Raw genomic sequence first — 16,236 nt, 5'->3', positions numbered from 1 at the left:
CATAAAAAGACTAGTGAAATTATCAAAATTACATACAAACAACGAGTAAACAATAAAGTTTTGAGAAAAATATTTTGCTTAACTTCATGGTAAAGAATTAAGCGGTTTACTAGTTAAAGAATAAAGTAAACAGAAGGCGAAGCCGTCCTCCGTGATAATGTGTTTGTCAGAATGATTTCATGCCTCAATAAATATTTTTCCTATCAATTGGAAATTTTCAGAGAATTCAGTCAAAATTTCTGAGACAACTTTTTATTTAAAAAATCAATATTTCCATCGATTTTAAGATACTTCTTGGACGAATCAGCTGGTGAGCAAAAGCAGCTAGTTAGTTACATATAAAATATATTAATCCAAGAATGTTTTATATATTATTACATAGATTTAATTTCAGTTTCAATCCTGGCACTTCCTGACATAAAATTTCGATGGAGGAGGACGATAGCAGGAACGTTTGGCATTTGTTCTGAGGGCATTCTATGTAAGTACGTCTAATTATCTAATCTCTTTCTTAAAAATATAAACTGAATTCAAAACAAAACTCTTTTAAAATGTCATGAAAATATACCTACAAAAGGATTCAGCAGCAAGAAAACAAACTTTAAAGATGAGTACGAACACCAACTGTGGTGGTTTTTCTGCACAGGCCTTGGAGGTGGTTATATAGAGCCTGAAAAACTAAAGGAGCCTCAAAATCAGGTATTAAATTTATATCGCAGTGATATACAGAAGACAAATTTTCAACATTACATTCTTTTTCACGGAAGTTTCTGCCCTTACATTTGTAGTGGATTGCGATGAGTGAGAATGGAACCTGGGACCTTGTGGTTCGCAGCCCAGTAATATGACCATGATACAAAAGCAATGCCGGCATCCTGGCATAGGGGTAGTGCGTCTTCCCCGTGATCTGGGCGTCCCGGGTTCGAGTCCCGGTTTGGGCATGGTTGTTCTTCTGTTGTTCTATCTGTGAGATGTGTGAATGTGCCCTCCTGTAAAAAGGGGTTGTGCAAGCGAATGAGTGATGCGTGAGTGGCAAAGTCGTACTCTTGGCCCTAGTTGGCGCTGCTATAAAAAATAAGAGACGTTCCCCCTCAGGCTTAAATCGCTGTCTTCGTAACAGTGGGCTTGTCAGTGGCAAGTGCCATAAGAAACAAACGAAACAAACAAAAGCAATTGCTCGTGAAGCGTAGTTGTTAACTGGCTTATAAGCTTTCACCACAGACTCTCCCTCCAGTGAGTCGGAGGTGAGACGAACGATATGGCTGTTGAGTGGTGATGTATTAACTGTTGATTCTAATGCGCCTGTACCGATTTGAGTAGCGCCAAGCGTTATGGTGAGCGTGTGTGGGAGAGTGGTTGCTGCGCCAACTGAGTCTGACGACTTTGGGTTGCTGCGGCCTTTTAGTGTTACTGCGTCAAGTGAGTCTGACGACTTTAGTTTTGCTGTGGGTAGATGGCGCCATAACAGTTGTACGAAGGTTGAAGGTTCATCGTTCGAGGTCACCAATGTGGTGGATTGCAATGCGCGAGGATAGAACCTGGGACCTTGTGGTTCGCAGCCCAGTAACATGACCATGATACAAAAGCAATTGCTCGTGCAGCGTAGTTGTTAACTGGCTTATAAGCTTTCACCACACATTTTTCTTTCGCGTATTCGAAATAAACAAAGAGGAAGTATTGCAATAAATGAAAAAAAAATATTATAATTCGAGATTTTGATGAATCTCCACGTTTCAGACATCCTTGAGTTCGAAAGATACATTTTTTGTTATTATGTTCATCTGTCGCTCTGTTCGTTTATCTATGAATAAAATAATTCAAAAACATGTGTTAGACGGATGAAATCTAATTTATGATCTAGACTCTCTAGGCTGCAGATAAAGCTTGGTACACAGATTTGACATCTTAAGTGTGGATTTGTATTAAATCTGGAACCATATCTGTCAAGGGGTTGGCTGTCCGCCTGCTGCATTTTCACAAGAATGTGAATGCAATCACTTAAAAACGCAATGACATAATTACAGGAAATTTGGTGTGCGATCTTGTGATAACAATTGTAGTTTTGGGTTAAATTTTTATTTTAAATCATCGAAAAGAAAGCGTTTAAAACACACATTCAGTTTTTCTAACACTAGTGTTTAACAGCATTTCAGAGTTTAATCACTAAATAAATTCGCCAAATATCACACTGTAATAGGTTCTCATAATTATTGATCGCCAAATTTTGGGAGTATGCAAGAACATTTCTGGGAGACCATTCCCACTGATTCTATAAAAAAAAAAAACCCTGTATGAAATAAAATGATATATATGAAACGTTAGGGACAATAAACACCAACAGAAGTACAGAGCCGGCGTCTTGGCATAGGGGTAGCGCGTCTTCCCCGTGATCTGGGCGTCCTGGGTAGGAGTCCCGGTTCAGGCATGATTGTTCTTCATCTGTTCTATCTGTGAGATGTGCCCCCCTGTAAAAAGGGGTCATGCAAGCGAATGTGATGCATGAGTAGCTAAGAAGTACTCTTGGTTCTAGTTGGCGCTACTATAAAAAACAAGAGACGCACTCTCAGCTTAAAATCGTTGACTTTGTCAGCGAGCTTGTCCATGGCAAGTGCCATTAGAAACAACAACAACAACAGAACTAGAAAAGATTTAAAAAAAAAAAAAAAAAAAACAGGCCAATAAATGATATTTTAAAAGCCATGGAAAGCCACTTCAAAAAGTTTCTAAGATATAAAAACGAAAAATATATATTTAAAAACTGTATTATTAAACCAGCAATACTTTTCAAGATAAAATTATGGAATTTTTTTTACTAATCTTTTTGTTTGTTTGCTTGTTCAATGAAAGGGATAAATTTCAAAAAGAATCATTTATATCAATAATCGATTTCCGGTGTATTAATATGAAATAATAAATTTTAGTTTTCGCTGGAATCTGTGTTCTTACCCTATGGAATTGCCAGTGTTGAGGTGATTCTATTTTTCTTCAACATTCGCTTTAATCAGATATTTCAGGTTTCAATAATGCAAGGTCATTTAAATGAGTGAAAATAATAGTGCAACATTTTTCAAAATCTGTAGAAAAATTTTAAATATAGCATGTTTTAAATCATAATTTAATATATAAGGAAAACTCTTTGATTCTTTTTTAGTTCTGGTTCTCCAAAACTTCTTAGGAAGTTTCCGATTTTCTTAAAATTTGAAATATATTCTTCCAATTTTTTTTGTTTACGAACTTTTGAATAAATACTACATATAAGATATGATAAAAAGAGCTTTAAAATCCCAAGCAGGTTACAACTACTCATATTTACTAACAAAGAGGGCAAATTTTTTTTGCATTTATTATTCAATAAGTCAAAAATATCTAATTTACTGATGTAGTTACTATCTATTGAGATAGATAATAAAGTTTCTCAAATCTATAAAATACGAAAATCTTTTAAAATATCGTTGGTTGTAGAGTGGTTCATTCAAGTTGAAGATACATATCTAGTTTCAACCTCTATGCCCCCCCCCCCGAATTCTAACACAGAAAGTGTAAACAATCAAATGGTTCTATGGTACTTGCGCTCGATAAATTCCCCCCTTTCCGCTGAAGTGTCAAGAAAGACTGCCACATTATAAACTTTATCTTTGCATGCAAGATTTGGCGATTTTACAATGTTCGCCAAATGGTAATCAACTCACTATGAATGAGAAAGATACTCCTTGTCTCTGATAACGAAACGAAACTTCCTTGAGAAAAATGCTGATGACCTTACCACGTTTCAAACGAGTGTTGAATATAATAAATATAAAGTGTGAGAAATTTGCTTTAAAAATGTATTTATTAAAAGAAATACGTTTATAATTTTCCCACACGGAAGACATTTATAAAAATTATAATTCTGATGTGCATAATACAAATTTAATCTAATAAAATGAATTATAATTTTTAGTTTTATGAGGATTTAATCTTTATATCTCTTACGTTTTAACTTTATTTAACAAAATGAAAAAAATACATAGAAAGGGCTTTAAATTCAAATTTAAATGGATATCAATAATATTTAATTCTTTCTATATGTATGTATACTTTTATGTATATACATTCCACAAACTGATACTTGAAATGAGATAATGTATTTTTTACGTTAAAACTGTTCAAAAATAAGCTATTTGGCTGGCTAAAATAAATGATAGGAATCATATTAATAATTTTAAAAACAGCTGCTGGTTAATTCTCAGGAGAAAACAACAACATTTTCAATAAGAAAATGTTGATAATTAATTTAAATGCAACATCTAAACGTGCTACATTAAAACGCTTGATTCTCAAATACAGTATCATGAGCTTAAATTTTAATCGCAAGTAATGTAGTAGCAAATTTCTGCCTATTTTCTTAAAAGCGCTGCCAATTATATATTACTAATTTTCAATTTGTCTTAAATCTATGCACGAAAGAAAGCTAAAAATAAAATATATTACTTTATATTTTATTCGTTCTTTTGTTTTTTTCGCCCCTGAATTTCTTGCCAAAAGTATAGATTTATATAGATTGGACCTTTATCGTAATCAAAATTGAAATTACAATGGTAAATATTTAAATACTAGGCCTTAAGATAAAAACTAATTTCACAACTATATAAGCATGGTTTCTAAAGTCACTTTTTTTTTTTTTAAATATTGCATCTAAACATACTTCGAATTACAAAATTTCATTAAATAAGATAGGCAATTGTACAAAAATTGCAAAAATTAAATTTTTTTATATCCATCATAATTTCAAGAGTGAATTAGTATATATTGATTCTTATTTTCATCTATACAAAATTTCACATTTCTATCTAGAACATTTGTAGGTATATGCTTAGTTTTAAATTTCGAAGGACTGGCTACAAATGTGGAAGAAAGCGTTTATTTCGGAATGCAATTAGTACATCATCAAGTCATTATGGCTTTAAAAAAATTTGATAATAATAACGTTGTTCATTTTCACTCTTCGGCAGTTGCACTATCGTCTTTATAAAGAAGGGAAGAGAAACTTGGGGAACTGAACATTTAAACCATCTCAGAGACTTACTGGAATACTCAGAAAGAAAAGCATTGTTTTTGTTGCAATGCAAAATCAAAAATTTTTTTTTCTGAAAAATGTTATTTGGAGCGATGAATGTTGCTTTAATCTAGATAGAAACATTAATTTGAAAAAATTTCACGTTTGGAAAAGTGAAGACAATTTTTTGTGCAAGAAATTCATCATCACTCGCAGTTTTCTGTTCATATGTTACAACTGCCGTTTTTAGAAGTCCTTGAGTTGGTCTCATTTTCTACAAAAGTATATTGTATGGTAACGATAGATTCAGTTAATTTTTATTGGCACTATATCAGAACTAAGAAATGAATTAACTTTATCAATAGATATTTGATAAATCTTTGCTGACTAACTCAAAAAGCCAGTCCTCATGTCACATGAACTCAATCACATATGCTCAAACATTATTAAGTTAATGTAATTCTGCATAGGTGTTGAAGGTGTTAATTTGGAACCAATTTTTAAGCACTTTAATTAATAGAATATCATTCAATTTTTTTTTTAAATGTAATGAAAGTTAATAAATGTTATGTTTTATCAAAGGAAAGATAGAATTTCAACCGCTTGAAATTACGCATGTTATATCCTTTGAGAGTAAATTTTATTGACCACAGTTTAGTACATATTATAGTATAATTTTATTCAAATACTTTAAAGATAAGGTTAGGTTATTCTTTCTTTTTTTTTTGGGGGGGGGGGAGGTCCTCCAAAAAGGGCTTAAATTGGAATTAAAATTATTACCTGAATTTGAAGAGGTCTATCGTAGCTCTCAGAAAGCAGTTATAAACATTATCATTAATTGGAATTGGAAAAGTCTAAAGCAAAACGATAATAATTAATATCAAAAGCCACCAATCAATAGAAAAATTAAGGCTGTATTCTTTTATATCTTGAGGAACAAACGAATAAAAAAGGAAATGATATCGTTCATAAAATACCAAACTTGAGTTAAGATTTTATATGCTGATATGAGCTTGAAAATCAAAACCTATTTTCCATTATTGAGCTTAAAAAAATTAGTGATGTAATTTGTGGAATCATTTTCTTTAATTGATCCGATGAAACGATTTTAATAGGCCATATTTTTTTTCTGCATTAAAGCGTATTTCTCAGAGTGTTTATTACATTTTTAAAAGTAAATAAACTACAAAAAATTTACTGTTTTTCCTTTATTGAAATTATTTTTCTGTCAGATTTCATTAAAAACTATTTTGGTGATTCAAATATGACAAACTTCCCTTATTTCTACTATTTTGAAAATACTCCTATTAAAGTAAGCAATATCAAACTAATTTTTTTTCTTAACCAATAAATATAATTACGAAGGAAACAAAATCTATAAAATGATATGGAAGGCACTAATCATTCTATTTGCTGGCCAATTACATTAGATTTTTTGTTGTTGTTGTTAATTGATAAAGTTGTATCACTAAAACCTGAATTTGAAATCAAAACTTATGTCTTGTCGTAGCCTAAAAATTCAATTCCCTGTGTATTAGATATTCTATTCTATCCAAGATATAGTATTCAAATTTCGTATGTGAAAATGTTCTCTTTAGGCATCTATTTTCTTTATCTTTTTTTTGTAAAACATAATTATTTATCCGATATAAGACATTTCTTTGCATAAAAGCAGAATTGATTTTGTAAATAGAATTTACATGATTTAAAATATTTTTTAAAAGAATATTTATCAAAAAAGGGAGTTGAAATAAACAAAAGTAGGTTTTTCCAAATTAATGTATTGAAAGAAAAAGGCAAAAGAATTTTTGAAATCTATAATATAAAACTGGCAGATAATTGGCAGAATCCTATGTTCAAATTAATCCACTTATGTACATTTTTTTTTTTTTTTTAACTAAAACTTCTTTTCCGTTACGAATCTAATTTCAATAAATGTTAAGACAATTTTACTTTATGACATAAAACATGAGTACTATTGAGATTAAAAAACATAAAATTGCTAAGTGAACTATTGTAATATATATACATTTTTTCCCTTTTATGAGTAAAGATAATAGCGATTTTGAAGAAAATTCATTCAGAAATATGAGATTGTTCAAATATTAGTAAATAAAACAGCTATAGATTCTCTTATATCTTACTTCTTTTTAAATGCATTTAATTCCGCTATTTATTTTTCTGATAAAAACAGTCTTACTTTTCTATTAATAATAGAATTGCAAGATATATGAATTCTATTATTAATAATTTATTGCAAGATATATGAATAAGATAAATGTATGTACAAGATCTCATAAATGAAAGATCAAATAAATTTTTTACAAAAGTTATCGCCATTCCATTATTACCAATTAGCCCGACCGGAAATGCAGCTATGGAAAACTAAAAACCGTCACCCGCGCCAAGTTTTCTTGCCAAAGGTCCAAATCCCAGTAAACCTATGACAGCAACAGGGATAGGGAATGATTTACCGAGCGCAAATGTTCCGATACCAATCAAATATAGCAGAATAATCAAATTTCCTTAAAATCTTGATAAACTACTTTTATAATATTAAGGTAAGAACAGATAAGCTGTATAAAAAAAAATATGTAACTATGAGAAGACATTCATTTAAGATTGATTAAGACTTACGATCATAATGAATAAATCGATGCGAAAAAATTCTATCTTCTATAGGAAGTCAAACAAGCAAACTATCAGCGCTTAAGTCACCGGGCTTCAGTTCTTTTGAAATGCCTTAACATGAGAAATGATGTCTTTCAATTTTTTGTATTTTGATAAAGACAAAAATTTTAATTCATTAATCTGGAAATTAAAGATCTGAATTTCTCAATGAATCGCTGATCTCAAGAATCACACCAAAATATTATATTAAAAGTTAATGTAATGTTAACACATTACATTTACTTATTCAGTATAGGTATTTCAGTATTTTTCCTTATTTCTAAAATCGGGACCACAAAGATTTTGAAGCGCAACATTTGTGTATATTCCATCAAACGAAAATAAACCTGAGATTGGTTGAAATTTAGGATACCGCCTCCAGCAGTATCATGAATGTACATTTGTGAATCAAGCCTTCTGCTGTCAATGGTGTAGCTTCAGTAAATAACATCTAAGGCATAATTTGATTCTTTTTTTATCCTTAATAGTGATTTGACATAGCAAGGGTAAATGACATACGGAGTTTAATAAAAATTTTCGCCCACCCTTAATATTCAATTTTAAAAAAAGTGATAAATGAACATTAACATTTTTCTTCCATGGCGCCTTCTACGGTTGGCACGTGGGACATCCATATTTCCTGCCAACCTCTTTACAACACCATTATGAGCATCAAATATTTACAAGCTTACATTGCAAATGCTGAAAAATATTAAGTCGGAACGGACTCCAAACATCTTATACACTGGACCATTCACAGAACACTACAAATTCATGCCCTTGAACTATAGAGCGCAATGTCGGGATTTCTTATTTCATCGTATGGATGATTTTTAGCGCAAATTAAATGCATACATACCATATACAGTATGCTCCAAAATATACAGTACCGATACAGTAATTAAGACAATAGACAGCGAAATTAAAAGAGATGCAGCGACATTAAAAGACAATAGAGAGCATAACCGCGTTACTTTGTGGCGTCTTATTAAACTTCTCTTGGAATTGTTCTGCCACTTTTTTCAAACTCGGTCCACCATCATGACCGCTTCCGCATGAGCAGAAATAATACTCAATAATAAATATTTTTTCTTCCGTCGATAGACTCATTTCCAACAATAACTACACAACGCAACTTCCTTTTCACTATTGCGAACACGTGTAGTTTTAGCGCAAATTAAATGCATACATACCATATACAGTATGCTCCAAAATATACAGTACTGATACAGTATTTTCATATTTCTGTCTAACATCCTGTTGGAGCTATGCCTCGTTGACAAATGCAACCACGTGTTCGAGATGAGCAAGTTTCAGTACTGTATATTTCGGCGCAAACTGCACTATCAAAGCTCGCTTAGCGGGAGATTCTCATTACGAGCAAAATGAAATGTAAGAAAGTGAGTTCCTTTATGTACAATGTTTCATGGAACGAGTGGCGAAGAAATAAGGTGATGTCACGTGCTGGATTGCCCTCTATCAGCCTATGTTCAACGCTAGTTTGAAGAGAACCCTTATATCAGCAAGGGATGTTTTTGACGGATAGTGTTGTCGAACTCGATACATGGGATTTGGGCAAGTATCTACGTCACCTTAATCTAAGAGATTTTGTTTCTAGCCATGATTTTATGGTTAAGCGGGAATGGCAACTACATCAATGAGGCGGTAGTGCATAGTCAGAACTCAATAAGAACTTATGGAGTTTAATTTTGAATTCCAGAAAAAAGCTACAACGATTTGATTAGGAGAGGAAAAAATAATAGATGCAAAAATCTCCAAGTGAAATAAGAGAGATGGTAAAAGCACTGTAAATTATTTTATATTGTATATTGACAAGTATCACTTTGAGAATGCAGTAGCTGTGTGAACTGCAAATTCATTTAACGATAATGCAACCTCATTTTCGCCAAATTTTGATGCGTAGCCAAAGGCAATTGTCTTTAGACAATTTTCTTGTTAAAAAAGTATACATTGTGAATAATAAATCGCATTATTATAAATTTGTTTGAGTATTTTTTCGAAATGGAACGTATTGTCCAATTTTACATGGATTCCTATGAGAAAAATTGTTTCACTTTACGAGTATGATTCGGGAACGGAATATAATTGTTAAGTGAGGTTCCACCGTATTTCAAATGGATGAATATGGAGTTCCAATTGCTTCTACAATACCCATATGTTCCTTCAAAAGGAAATGAATTTTGCTTTCGAAGGCTTGTTTCAAAAGGAAATGAATTTTTAGCCGACTGTCACTTATATATGGGCCATGGCTTCTATATAGTAAGAATCGTTTAACTTCAATGTTTGGATTAGCATTGTTGAGAATTATTTCATTGCACTTTAACTTCATATATTTTCGTCTAAGCGGTAGAGCAAGTACTACCTTATCTTCAAAATGATGAATATCTTTTTACATCAACTCGCACTTCATTGCGGTTGCAGTATAATAGAATATCTTCTCATTACATTCTTGAGGGATAATTTAAGACATAACATTTGATGATAATGAATCGGACGTGTCTGGATTACTTTTCTTGGAATAAATCAAAACACTGGAATATGATATCCAATTTGACAGCGGTGTGTAACAGATCGCATGCATTGCAGTATTTCCTGTTTAAAGACACATGGAATCATACTGCGTATTTGGAGTTTCACTCAATGGATATGTGAGCCATGCTCTATAGCTAATGGACATTTTGAATATCTCTTCTAATAAATGTAAATATATTTAAATGGCAAGTGCTCTTTTACGATGTCCTTTCATTTTTGGCATTGTCTACATACACTACAGCATAAAGAAATCGTTCAAATCTTGGATTTCTAAATGATTTTGAATCATCTGGATGAACACTACCTTTTGTATTGAAACAAACATATATTGGAAAGTAACAAACATTTCTATAAACGGTGGCGTGGAAGCTGGCAATTGGAAGGGTATTTAAAAAGAAAGCATAACTATCTGTTGATAAGTATGATTAATATTTGTTTATTTGGGATAATAATCAATTATATATCATTGTCGAATTTGCAGGACAATTCTTATAGCACTTGAATCCTTATTTAAATTTTTAACAGAATCCAAATTTAGTGAGGCTATACATTTTCATATTAATAAAGTCCTTTCAATCCTACATTTTTTTTGTTGTTCATATTCTCAGTTTTGTTTTCGTGCCTGAATATTTTCAAAATGCCGCAAGAGATCTCTAGCGAAATTTAAGGGTTTCTAGGTCGGTAAGTATATATATATATATATATATATATATATATAAAGCCATAAAAGATTCTATTTTTATAAATATGAAGGTTGTTGAGAGACGTCAGTATAATATATATTTAATTTTTAAAGATGTAAACATTACAATTTAAAAAAAAAAAAAAAGTAACAGAATAACAATAGTAAGGGTGATGCCACTCATGCTAAAAGGTACTGTGCTAAAATGATTCTTTGCTTGTTACAACATCCACCCCATCTTGGGCAACTCCAAAAGTAAGACCAAGTGAATTGGAATGGTAATTTCTTTTCTTACGATACGCAGGATGCAGGTAAGAATTTTTCCATCACGACCATCGATTAATTTCACCACGAGAGCTTTTTCCCCATTTATTGGGTTGGCAACGAAGTAATTGCGGATTTTTTTTTTAGAAAATCAAAGACAATTTTTTCATGGAACTAAATAACTTTATTCTGTAATGTATTGCCCATTTTGATCAATGACCTTTTGAAATCTTTCAGGCAGCATCATAATCCCACGTTCATAAAACTTCTGGTTTTTATTAGCAAAAAACTGAATCAGGTACGATTTGACATCATCATCATTACTGAAATTTTTACCATTCAAGGAGTTTTGTAAAGATCGAAACAAAAAGTAATCAGACGGTGCAAGGTCAGGACTATATGGTGGATGTGGCTAAACATTCCAACCAAGCTCCAATAATTTTTGCCGAGTGACCAAAGATGTGTGTGGCCTTGCATTGTCATGATGGAATACAACACCTTTTCGATTTGTCAATTCGGGCCGCTTTTCTTCCAACTGCATTGTTTAATTTCGTTAGTTGTTCAATGTAGACATCAAAATTGATCGTTCGGTTGGGTGGTAAGTGTTCAAAGTAGACAATTCCTTTGTAATCCCACCAAACTGATAAAAAAACCTTCTTTTGAGGAATATCAGCTTTTGATGTTGTTTGAGTTGGTTCACCTGGCCTGCTCCACGATCTTTTCCGCTTATATTGTTGTAAACAACCCATTTTTCATCGCCAGTTATCAGTCGTTTTAAAAATGGATCATTTTCATTACGTTTCTTTAGCAAATCGCAGCTGTTAATGCGTTTCTTTCAGTTCGTGAGGAACCCATGTATCGAGTTTTTGAACATAGCCAAGTTGTTTTAAGTGATTTTCAATGCATGTATGTGATAATTGAAGCTTCTCTGCAATCTCACGTGTTGTACTGTGACGATTCGAATCGATTATTGCTTTGATTAGGTCGTCATCAACTTCAACTGGACGACCAGAGCGTTTTTCATCTTTGAGTGAAAAATCACCAGAACGAAATTTGGCAAACCAATTTTGACACTGCCGTTCTTTTAAAGCTTCGTCACCATAAACAGCACATAACTTTTTATGAACTTGCGATGCGTTTTTCCCTTTGCGGAAATAAAAAAGCAAAATATGACGAAAATGTTCCTTTTGATTTTCCATTTTTCAACGAACGCCAAACGAAAACTACACAACCGATCAAAAGACTTTTTTTACTGATTGACAGCTGAATTGCCAACTATCAAATAACAAAATGGGTTTTACATTTGTACTACGTCTGCAAACCTAAAAATTCAACTGAAGCCATCTATGAGTGAAATCCGCAATTACTTAGCTGCCAACCCAATATTTCGTGGTCGTCGATCTTGTAGTAGGACCAAGTGTCCCTCGCACTCGTGGTCATTGCTTGATATTTCATACTTGATGATATGAACATAATTCCAACAGATATTCTTTGGACCATCTTTTCCAAAACTTATCCTATAAGTCTTGCTGTTGCCTGTAAATATTTGTGAGCTTGTTATTTTTAAGCTTGGATTCGGATGGGACAGTGGTCAACTTTCGATCAGTTAGGAAATGAGCTGGGGTGAAGGATTCATCTGACTCATTCTCACCATGCTCATAATGAAAGGTCTACTGTTGATTGAGGCTTCTATTCCCACCAATACCATAGTTAAGGCTTCCTCATTTAGCAACAGGCGTTCAAGTGATTTTCGAAACATCGTTTGGTTAGATTTATTAGTCCTTCCCACCAAGCTGCTCGTGGTGCAATAAATCTACACTTTATACCATTATGAGCATAAAATTGTTGCACTTTCGCTGAAGCCAATGTATGAAAATGAGTTCCTTGTCTGCGATATGGAAGGTGGTGGCGTTGTCAGTGTATATGGAGTGCGGAAGCCCTCTTCTACTGACAAATCTTTATAAGGCCAAAATAAACTTGTGCACAGAAAGGTCAGAAACAAGTTCAATATGCAAAGCTGTAGTATTGGAACATGTAAATAACGTGATGTAAGTTGTATTTGAAGGTTTAAAGGTCCCAATATAAACTAGGCCTGTAAAATATATCCCAGAAGTTTCGAAAGATATACAAAGAGTTAAGTCTGTCAGTAGAAGGGTTGCTTCTATTTCATTAGAACTTAAAGCATGGGCCAGTTTGCATGGTAAGCAAGTTTTAATCACTCGCTTGATGGCTTGACGACCTCGGAGTATTCCAAAACTCGGAGCATATAATTCTGAAAGAATTACACGAATATCCAAGTGATGAATATGCGTGTGCCTAATCAGGTGCACAAAATAATGAGATCCTTCAAGTAATATTGGGTGTCGTTGTTCGTAGCCTATCAACAAAGTCTAAAATATTATCTTTTAGAAATGAGTGAAAACGAGAAATGTTTGATGACTTATGAAACATACGATTATATTCTAGTGCGTTGATTTCTAAAGAAACACACTGTTTTTGTACAACTTAAATCAAATAGTTTCTTGCCTTATTCATCTCATCAGCTGTTAATTCTGAAGCAAAATGTTGTACAAAAAGCGATAAATCTTATTCTTAAGAGTTTTGTGCATGAACTGAAGCGCGACATATGGATAAAAGTTTGGATAGTTGATGCACACAGCGTTTGGATCTTTATTTGACGAGCTTATATACCTATTAATCATTTTTCATCACTTGTCGAAATGTTTTGTACTGTCCAGGTGTTTGGAATTTGCGCTAACCAATTTGGGCCGTTGCACCGGATTTATATTTAATTTGTGGTAATTCTGCTGTGAACACTCCATGAGAAAGACGACCTGCCGGGTTCTGTGTACTTGGGTAATGCAGCCACTGTGCTGGAGGTGTATTGAAGAATTGCAGTGACTCGGTTGCATACGAATTTTTTCCATCGATTCGAATCGCTTCTTATCCAACTTAATATGAGTTGAATCACTCCAAAGAATAGATGTTTGATTATCTAACTGCAACAAAGGTGATGAATGCCACAATCAAAATGGAAATGTTTAAAGTAATAAGAATAGTAGTTTTTTTTTTCAAATATCTTTTCAACTACCAGTCATATAATACTATTCATTCTTGAAAAATCTGCCAGTCTTTATTTGCATAAGTTCTTATAACTATCTGGGTAAGACTTTTATCCTCTCAGAAATAAATATTTTGACAAACAATTATATACCATAAAACAGCACACTTTAATTCATTTACAGTTTTCTGTTGATCAATAGCTTAAAATTCAGTTACTGAAAAGTCACTGTCAAAACAAAACTTATCTATATATTGCATGCTATATATCTCTCTATGTTTATATAATGGGGCCTTGGTACACTTTTTCATGCCCACAGACGTTTTCTAAACACAGCATATTTTTGATAACAGATTAAACATGGACCTCTAAATTTCACAAACCCAGATCTATTGGATCTCTTCTGAGTAGCTGTTTTAAGAAACACAAATTGTAGAACCTCAGCACACTTATCTAATGCCATTAGGTACTTTACAAGTATGGTACATTCCTAAGAGTAGATTGAATATTTGATTTGACTACAGGATTCAAAGATCACATTTTACTGGAATGCTTGTAAAATAAAAGAATAAAGATTTTTCTCAGACATCTCAAAAATCCATAGAAGATTTACAGCATATTTCTGTTGAGGCTGACAAAATCAGGACCACACCTGGGATCTTCCATAGGGTATGAATATCTTTCGCTTGCCAGTATAGGTGAAACAACAAGGCATCCAGTTAACTCTTTCAACATCTTATGTGGTATAACAGACATTGTGCCATATGATATAAAGTTTGTTGCAAGTCATGCAAAATCTCATCAGTAAGAAAATTATCTCTAGACTAAAAGTGTTTGCAAAGTCAGCTCAGTGTTTTTCACAATTCGGAATGCTGGTCTTATTGGCTGACAGATTTCTATCCCAAAAATAACATTAAGGGTATCTAAGCAGCAAATTCCATTCTCTTCTTAATAAACCTTGATAGTTCATAAATATAATAATGCAACATTCATATTTAAAATGATGAACTTCTCTATAAAAAGTTATATCATAATATAAAAATATATATAATAAAGTAATGTAATAATATATAAATGATATGTTCTTGCTCCAGAACTCAACCATAGAGAACACCGAGATACACACAAAAAAAGTTGAAATAAAACTGTGGAAGTCTTATTTCTCTCCATCTTCACTGTTTTCAAATAAATAGGGATTATTAACATTCAACTTACTATTGATAGAAAATCCCATTGCCATCAACAAATGATTTGATTGATTTTCCATCGCATACTCTACACAATACTTATCACATTCCTTAATATTGTAAGAGAGTACTCTATTTGACTGGAATTTTATGGGAGAAACATTTTGAAGTTTGATGTTATTGATTTTAAGAATATCTTATACAATACACTTTCAAAAGAGAAATTTTTCTTCTAAAATTGATTAATGCTTAAATTTCTTACTCATTTCAAAGAAAACAGAAATGGAATATATCTTATTAATGTTAACATTTCATTTTCTTCTAACATGACCGATTTATTACATAGAACCTTCAGATTATTCTCTTAGCAAGTTAAACATGACACATTATTAATAAGTTATATTTCTTGTAATATAATTTTATTGTTGTCAATTTATTAGGTCTTTTTATTTCTGGAATATTAACTTTAATTGTATTTATTACTGTACATTTTCATTACCATCTCCAAAATCTAATAATTTTAACTATTTATACCGAATTTTAAATAAGAATATCAGATAATTGTTAAAAGAAATTCAACATCCTTATTCATTGAGATAATACTATGCAAAAATTACTTTACAAAGAATATTTTAAATAAAATATCATGTTTAGTAAATAAAACTTATCTAAAAAAATATCTTTACTTGAAGCAAATTTTCGGATATATTTGTCTAACAAGAACATTATGGCAATAAAATATTTCAGAATAGTAATATTTGAGAGTTTAATAAAAAATTAATTA

The sequence above is a fragment of the Argiope bruennichi genome, chromosome 5, assembly GCF_947563725.1.
Source record: "Argiope bruennichi chromosome 5, qqArgBrue1.1, whole genome shotgun sequence".
NCBI classification, from domain to species: domain Eukaryota; kingdom Metazoa; phylum Arthropoda; class Arachnida; order Araneae; family Araneidae; genus Argiope; species Argiope bruennichi.
This window is presented reverse-complemented; position numbering follows the sequence as displayed.